This window comes from Phalangium opilio, unplaced genomic scaffold (genome assembly GCF_054372755.1).
Source record: "Phalangium opilio isolate 3A_F unplaced genomic scaffold, DU_Popi_V2 ptg000352l_1, whole genome shotgun sequence".
Lineage (NCBI taxonomy): Eukaryota > Metazoa > Arthropoda > Arachnida > Opiliones > Phalangiidae > Phalangium > Phalangium opilio.
The window spans coordinates 2931502-2939889 of record NW_028324228.1 but is presented as its reverse complement, the minus strand read 5'-3'; the positions used below and the strand labels follow the sequence as shown (position 1 = coordinate 2939889).

At 35.4% G+C, this 8388-nt stretch overlaps 1 long non-coding RNA gene across 2 annotated transcripts; it reads left to right on the top strand.

The window, feature by feature from the left end:
- Positions 1 to 6889: 6889 nt before the first annotated feature.
- LOC149602883 (uncharacterized) lies at positions 6890 to 8388 on the top strand. 2 transcript variants are annotated; one of them, XR_016376982.1, is made up of 2 exons: positions 6890 to 6940; positions 7026 to 8388. It is a non-coding gene; the product is annotated as an uncharacterized LOC149602883 (long non-coding RNA). The 2 variants fall into 2 exon arrangements; XR_016376981.1 differs by having other exon boundaries at positions 6899 to 6940; positions 7021 to 8388.

Here is an 8388-nt window from a genome sequence, read left to right as displayed (position 1 = left end):
AGACAGTTTTTATTAATATCTGTTCCTTCAGTCTTCATTTTAATTAAGATTCTTAAGAAACTGTTGCATTTTTAAAATCTGCACTAAGCAGAAACATAAATAAAGGGGAGAGTATGCATAAGGGACCTAATATTGCTAGTTAGTTATTAATGCTTTCAGGTACCAGACCAGTTAATAAGTTATCACCAATGAGATTAATTTATCACTGAAAACATCAAATTTCCATACTAAAATTATTTTGGCCTTTCTTTATCCCCTGGCTTTGAGTATTAAAATATTTTAAAAACGTAACTGTTACCTAAAATAAATTATTGCAGGAACCAGAATAAAAAACATTGGGTGGTTTGTTGACAGGGTTTAGTGATCGTGTGATTTAATCTATCAATTATTTTACCACTAATTGAAACAAACAAAATGATCTACGCAGTGGTTATCGTTGTTCGGTTGCACCAGATATAATCTCTGTAGCGTTTATCGTTGGCAAACTAGCCATTGTTTATTGTTTTCTTAGCTAACGTTAGAATTGGCACTAAATAATTAATAATTCAATTTTTACCTAGTACAAATGATTGCAAGGACCTGAATTAAAAATATTGGCTGATTCTTGACAGGGTTTAGTGATAGTGTGATTGAATCTATCATTTATTTACAAGCAATTTAAACAAAAAACCGCGGAAAGAGCTTTATGAATTTGGCGTGTCCAAAGGCGAAAACCGGCTTGAAACCGTAATTTGGGTAAGAATCCCAAATTTGCGACAACGGAATACTTTTAAGTAGAGACGATATAAATGACATCATTTTATGAATCACTTCAAACACGGAAAATATTATCGTCAGCGACATAATCGTTGTTTGATGGAAAGACCAAACGAACGATCAAAAACACTTAAACCTCCGGTGTCTATACTCCGACTCGGCTCTAATCTATGGCTATTAACCGGCAAATTCCATACTTAATTATTAATAGAGTTTTTATTTAATAGCTTATCAAAGATTTTTACCTTGAAATTAAACGTATATTTAAATATATATTTGAGAACGTGCTAAAACGAAAACGCCCTATTATGAATATTATTTATTAAACGTGCTTTGGTTATAGATATTGTATTTAGAGCGAGAGACAATTTTAAAATGACAGAATTTGCTTGCAGGGCCGTCGAGAGAGGGGAGTAATTCGGTCCATTTTCCCGGGGCCCGCACCTCTCGGGGGCCCGGCCGGGCCTCGACCTTTGTTCATTCTAGAGGATGATGGTAGTGAAAATATAAAATTAGAACTTAAAAATGTTTTCTTCAACTAGAGCTTAAAGGACAGTAAAGGATGGGCAGACCGTTGAATTTGTTTTGAAAAAGGCACCCGACCCCTCCACCACAATCATTGTCGTAAGCAGCTGATGTAAAACGCGTCCAAGAGGAATCATTTCGTGATTGCAAAGCGGTTCCACACATCAGGTCAATCTCTCTTGTGATGGGTTGTAAGCCGCCCCGCTCCGGCGTTTCCCCAATCCCCACTTACGAGAGTCCGAGACCCCCGCTGCGTTTGCAACAACCAGCGATCGTAACTTTAGCAAAGGTGCTGTGATTAGCGCTATTTTTGTGCTATTGAGCCTCATCCGGATTATCACCTGCCGGATGAGGCTCAATAGCGCAAAAATAGGAAAATGCTTTAATAGTGTTTTCTCCGGGGGGGGGGGGTTGTGACGTCAATAACGACTTTTTCAAAATAGTAATCCCGCTGACCTTTTTAATACCCTTTAAGCAGTGAAAGGCAAAAAAGAGAATGAAGAGTGGTAGTTTCATAACTTGAGAATTCTATTAAAATGCTCTCACTGCCTTGACTCCCTTATTCTCCCCTTTTCTCCCTAATCATGAATCACTGAAAGTATAATATAAACGCAGGTATAAGTTTTTTGGCTCTTGCGAGAATCAGCCTAAGCCACGGAAAAACGTTTTTACAGTTGTTTCTTTGCTGTGGACGATCGGCCAGGCATAAATTTAATTAAATAAATAGTAAGCTTATAAGTCATATTCTAGAGGGCCAGTAGGCCCTTCTAGATAAGATCCCACACCCTCCCGTAATGTTAAATGAAAATTCACAGATTTTCGCCGATTTTCCCATAGGAATAACATGGGGTTTTTGGTGCTCCTGTACATCGAATCATTTAAAAACTACATGGAAGTTAGCTTTCGGAATACTTTTAAATTAACAAGTAACTATTCAAGGTGTGCCTTTTTCAAGTTTCATCAAATTTAATTAAGTCTAAGTATGTTAATTTAATTAAAAATGTAAGTACCTCAAAAGATTATTCTACAGCAGACGACGCTAATTGTTCGTTACTCTACAGTACGACGCTAATTTGCCATTTCACCGCCTTGAAACTTTAACTTGATATTTTTCAATAAATATAACACAATATTTATTAAAAACTTCTCTGGCGGGTCTAATTTTCGTTTAATTATGTGTCTCGGTTGAAATTCTATACTTAAGATACCTTTTTACCTCTCCGTGTGACGTAGTCCAGGAGAGGTTCTGTAACGGCCGTGTCTGTGTGTCTGTGTGTGTGTCTGTGTGTCTGTCTGTGTGTCTGTCTGTCTGTTGTTACACCCACGTGACCGCGTTCGCAGTTTGCGTATCGGAGCAAACGTGTTCGCCATTTCCGAACTGCTTTCACAGTCACGGAAATGGCTCCTCTACTCGAGTTCTCACACCACCATCTTCTGGTCTTTGTCCATCCCACACGGACACCAGTCTGTTCTTACTGGCTTCTAATCACCACCATCTTCTGTTCTTTGTCAATCCCAACATTGACACCAGTCTGCACTTACACTGACTTCTAACACCACCCCATCCACTGGTCTTCCGTCTATTCCACATAGACACCAATCTGTATCATTGGCTTCTACTCTATTATCATCGTTTGGTTTTAGGATATACGCGGCGATCAGCTAGGGTTACGAGAAACGTCTAGCCTCCCTAAGGTGGGATCGCCACCAAAGGTTTTCGCAATTGCGCTTTTTCCTTACTATTATAATGGAAACGAATCGTATATATACCCCAAATTTGAAAAAAGCGGGCAAGAGGGGTATCCTTCACTTTAAACGTCAATATTAGCAAAGTTTGAGAAGATAATAGGTATAACTTTATTTTAAACGATTTAACTATTATTAATGTTAATTATTGAAGATTAAAATAATTAAAAATAATTATATTTATTTAAATATTAAAGATAAACCTCTCGTGCAAAGAGTGAGATTATCATTGCCTCCTATATCTACCAAGGCCCGTGCATGCGATATATTTCCTTCATTGCCTCCTATATCTATCAAGGCCCGTGCATTGTGATATATTTCATTCATTGCCTCCTATATCTATCAAGGCCCGAGCATTGTAATATATTTCATTCATTGCCTCGTATATCTATCAAGGCCCGTGCATTGCGATATATTTTTCAAAACAACAACAAAAATGGGAAACCCCAACTCAGAAACATAATAACGTTTTTATTGGATACTTAAGTTTATATAATCTTCTTGACACGGAGAGGTAATATTTTGGTTTTCCCAACTTGTTAATCTATATTTTAGATGTTAGTTTCGACCAAGGCTAAAGTTGCCTTACTTAGGCCATGGATTTATAATAGAAGCTTACGCTTCATGGATATTTCCCTGTAGCCTTCAGTAAGGCATTTTGATTTTAAACACATTTATGTCACAAAAATTCGCGCGGGTGGGGACTGGGGGGGCTGATGACGTAGAAATTGAAGCAAACTTTTTTCTTTCGGCGCGCGCGCGCCCTTTTCTAAAAATAATTTCGCACGCGCTATTCAAAATTAGAACTCGATCACGTGAAACACTTCTACCCCCCTCTCAATTTGCCTCAAATTCTACGTCACAAACGCGCGTGCCAGGCTGGTACTATTTCAGACGAGGAATAAATGTTGTGCGCGTTTTAAGGTGAGTGAAATATCCAGGAAGCGTAAGCTTCTATTATAAACCCATGCTTAGGCAGACTATTGAGTGAGTCTATGCAATGGGTGATTGTAAAAGCTGGAAGGATAGATGGATCAGTGTTGGAAATAAGGATATTTTTAAAACTGGACCTGTGGCCTAGGTATTTTAATTAAAATAACTGTCCACGGTGCCAATCACTGTAAACGTACAAGGGCAGTGCACGCAATGTCATGGATAATTGCAATCGTAAAGTGGACTGTAAAAGATACGGCTTTGATAGTTTAAAAATCGTGGCAGGTTTGTTTTGAAGTTGACTATAAAGCTCGGGTTCTAAAACGAATTGTGAGCCGTATCATATAAGAATTAGTAGAAGTGTAGAACCATTTTTAACCTCGTCCTAGAAGTGAAAAATGTCGCATTTCAGGCAAATATTATTTTATAATAGATTAATACAAATAAAGACTGAAGGAACAGATATTATATAAAAAAGGACTTGGTTTGCCCAAGCCTAAAAAACAAAACGATAAGAGTTTTTTCCAGTTGACTGAAGCGCGGATATTTCATTTTTCTATATAATTTTAAAGACAATCTGTATTTTACTACTCTTTAATTCAATCTCCTGATTTTACTGGTAATGGATTTATTTCCTATAAATTAATTGAAATATAATATTACTTATCTCAGATTTTTCATGATAAAATTTTTACGAAAATGGAATTGTTGTTGAAAAATCTGAGATAAGTAATATTTTATTTCAATTAATTTATAGGAAATAAATCCATTACCAGTAAATCAGGAGATTGAATTAAAGAGTAGTAAAATACAGATTGTCTTTAAAATTATATAGAAAAATGAAATATCCGCGCTTCAGTCAACTGGAAAAAACTCTTATCGTTTTGTTTTTTAGGCTTGGGCAAACCAAGTCCTTTTTTATATAATACCAACAGCTTTCTTACTTCAAAGCTGATGGTTGTGGGTTTAGGAAAAGTAGTCTAATATTTTAAAACACAACAAGTGCCGTGGTACAGACAGCGTCTCACAGTTGCTCATAAATAGGTTGCTTAATTGTAACTTGATATTTTGTTAGTTAAAATTAAAGAAGCTAAAAGAGTATCACATATGAACTTCTAAACTAGTTATCCGTAAAAATTGATAACTTGGAAAAATATGTATTGGACCTGCTACACGTAAAATGTTCTGAGACCCCATTTTCACCCAAAGTTTTAAATAACATTTTGTACAGTAGTTCCTTTATATAATGCATATCTTCACTTGTTTATAATATTCGTATTATGTTATTATTCATGCTTGTTTTATTCAGCTAGCTAGCTAATTGGACCAAGTCATCTTGCGACTTATTGCCACTTATCTAACGCCTTTACATATTTGCTGTACTATAGCCAAAGGACAATAAATTTTGTATAAAGTGTATAAAATTAAAAAATATTTATACGAAACTTGGCTGTACAAGGGATATCAGAACTTACACGGTGTAGCAGTTCCAAAATTAAGCTTTGAATATTTTTTAATGTTAGTGTTTTTCTTAGGATCTCACTTCCTTTCATGGGTAGATTTTAAAGTGAGAACTAGAGAAATATTTAGAGAAATTGGAGTATTTTTAAATTTTTCTTTACTTTATAAATAAAACACTAAATAAATCTCAACCTCTTCTAGAATTTTCCTGATCGGTCAGTGAACACAGTCAAAATTTGTCATGAGTTATTTCGGAAATTATATCAGCTAAAAACTTGAAATTCGGCTATAGAGGTAGGCCCAGTAATTTCTACTAGTTAACGAAATTTCAGAATTTAACCAAAACCAAGATACCGGGCTTTAGATTGCCTACGTTGCTAAGAGAAAAGTGTGTTGGAACTGCTTTTGGCGAGTGCACGGAGTGCTTCTTTTGGCGGACCCACAGCTGTGCTCAGATGTATTTTTCTAAGGGCCCGACCCATTACCATTCCCGGGGCCCGCAAAGTCTGTCGACGGCCCTGTTTGCTTGAAATCGTACTTTATTTCGCCGAAAAGAACGTAGTGTTCATTACGTCTGTTTGAAATTAATGATAACATGGTCATTTTTTTTCATAGGTTACAGTTAATTTTAACCATTTAATTGTTGGAGCTACGATCTCGCCGAATTGATTTACAAAATACGTTCATTATAAAACAAATTACACCAATTTCGAGCCTGCGATTAATCAAACAAACTCATCAATACCACCTGTCAAGTACCATAATAATGACGAAGAGTAATTTGATTCATATCAGAAATGAAGGAAAATTATTCCGAAAAAAAAAAGTTTGATTTACGGCTGTATCGAAGCCAATTGGTTGGAAAGCGTATACACAGAAAAAAGTGTGTTAATGATTTGAACACATTTTTGTGTTCAAAAATCAGATTTTGGTTTCTTGATATGTTTAAGTGATGAAAAAGTGTAATTTATTGAACACTTCGCTTAATTTTGGCGTTCAACTTCTAATTTTTGTTTCTATTTGGAAAAATTGTAACAGTTGAACACAAAATCTTAACACTTTCACAATGAACGCATTAAAAATTTAGGAACAGCGAACGCGATCATTTGTTTTCATGTTCTGTAAACCTTGTAGTTGAAGGCGTACTTCGTCGAAGCTTATTCGATATATACTCTGTTCCAGCTTTGGTTCTCAGCACACTCTAAGCTAGATCTCTATGTAACGTAGCTTTGTGCGTGCTGACGACTAAAGCTGGAACAGAGTATACACCGAATAAGGTCCCGTCGGAGATAGGAAGTTGCTTATCATATAGCGTGAAAACCTATTTCTTCACGCGCATTCTTTATATCCATGGTTTTTCTTTGTCGCCCAGGAATGAATTTAAACTTGAAGTAATTATACAATTCAATGATTCAGTGGCGTCGCTAGGCCTTTTTTTCGGGGGGGGGAGGGGGTAAAGCTCCCTATTCCCCCCCCGCAAATTTCAAACTTAGACCCCTCTAAAATAATCACCAGACTGGTAAGCATATTTTTAAATAATAAATATTTGGAATGCGAATTTAATTTAACTATACGCCTTGAAAACGTTTCTTGGCAAAGCCCAGACGATGAGACGAACTCTCTGACAAAGCAATTTTGCAATTGCATTTACTTATGTTTTGGAAATTTTAATATTCCCTAAAATTCGTCTGCAACCTTTACTGCTGCTAATGTGCTAATAAGAAAACCGATCCCGAAAGTAACAGCACATAAGTTTTGGGCAGGATTTTTAAGCCTTGGCCCTTCAGAATATTAAAGGTGTAATCCTTTTTGTGGGTAAGTTTTAAGTAACTATTACAAGACAAAAATATATTTCAATACTTAATAGTCCTTTTACTAGCAAAATAACTTAAACCTCAGTACAGTAATACCTATTAATTATTAATTACAAGTAAGAAATTCTCGTACATATCTCTCTTGGACTCTAGAATGAGAGAGGTACAGTCGCCGCAATTAAAACCTTTTTTTCTCGCGACGTCTTGTTTCAACAATAAGCCGCAAATCTTTATTAAAACAACAATATACGATAAGTTTTTTTTATCAATTGTATCAGATCAATAATTTGCGGCTTATTGTTGAAACAAGACGTCGCGAGAGAGAAAGTTTTTAATTGCGGCGACTGTACTTAACATGTTCGTACACTCTAAGAAAGGGAAGTGTAATTTAAGAAAACACTTTTTTTACACCTTAAAAACACCCAAAGAGAGTTTCATTACCTTGAGTTTTTGTGGGGCCAATTTAAGGTGTAAATTCGGTGTAAAATAAAACTTTTTAAAACCGTTTTGAAATTAAAAATGGAAAATTATAGTACTGCGGGTTTCTTAAATAAGGTCTTTCATTTTCATTAATGTTTTAATATTAAAGTCAATACAAACAGTAAAAAATTATTGAAAAACTTGATTGTTAAGCATTTTTTAAACATGTTATTCATGAAAGAATATATTTTTATCCTTTAAATAAAATTAACAAAGAAATTCGTAATCAGAGGGTATTGTACTTTTGTAAAACACTGCTAAACGTGTTAGGCGACACTCTGAAACGTGTTAGGTGACACTCTTAAAAGCGTCATGCGACACTCTTGCAGTGGGGTCGCTAAGTCTTTTTGGGGGCTTTAGCGCCCCTAAAATTTCAAAGTTAGCCCCCTTAAAATAATCCGTAAATTCTACTAAAAAATTGCTCGTATCCCCTAAAATTTTGTAGCAATATAGTGTAAAAAATTATTATGATAATTTCGTTCAGTTTCATCTTTGTAGAGATGAATTTCAATATCAAACAGTAGTGGGGACTAAAAGCAAACGGAAACTGAACTTATAAAAGACGAGTGAAATTCTTTCATCCACAATTGTCTCATAGTCACTAACTGATCGGTTCCGTACTCTTTATTAATAAAAGTTTGTAAATCTTTAATATACGAATAATAAACTTAAA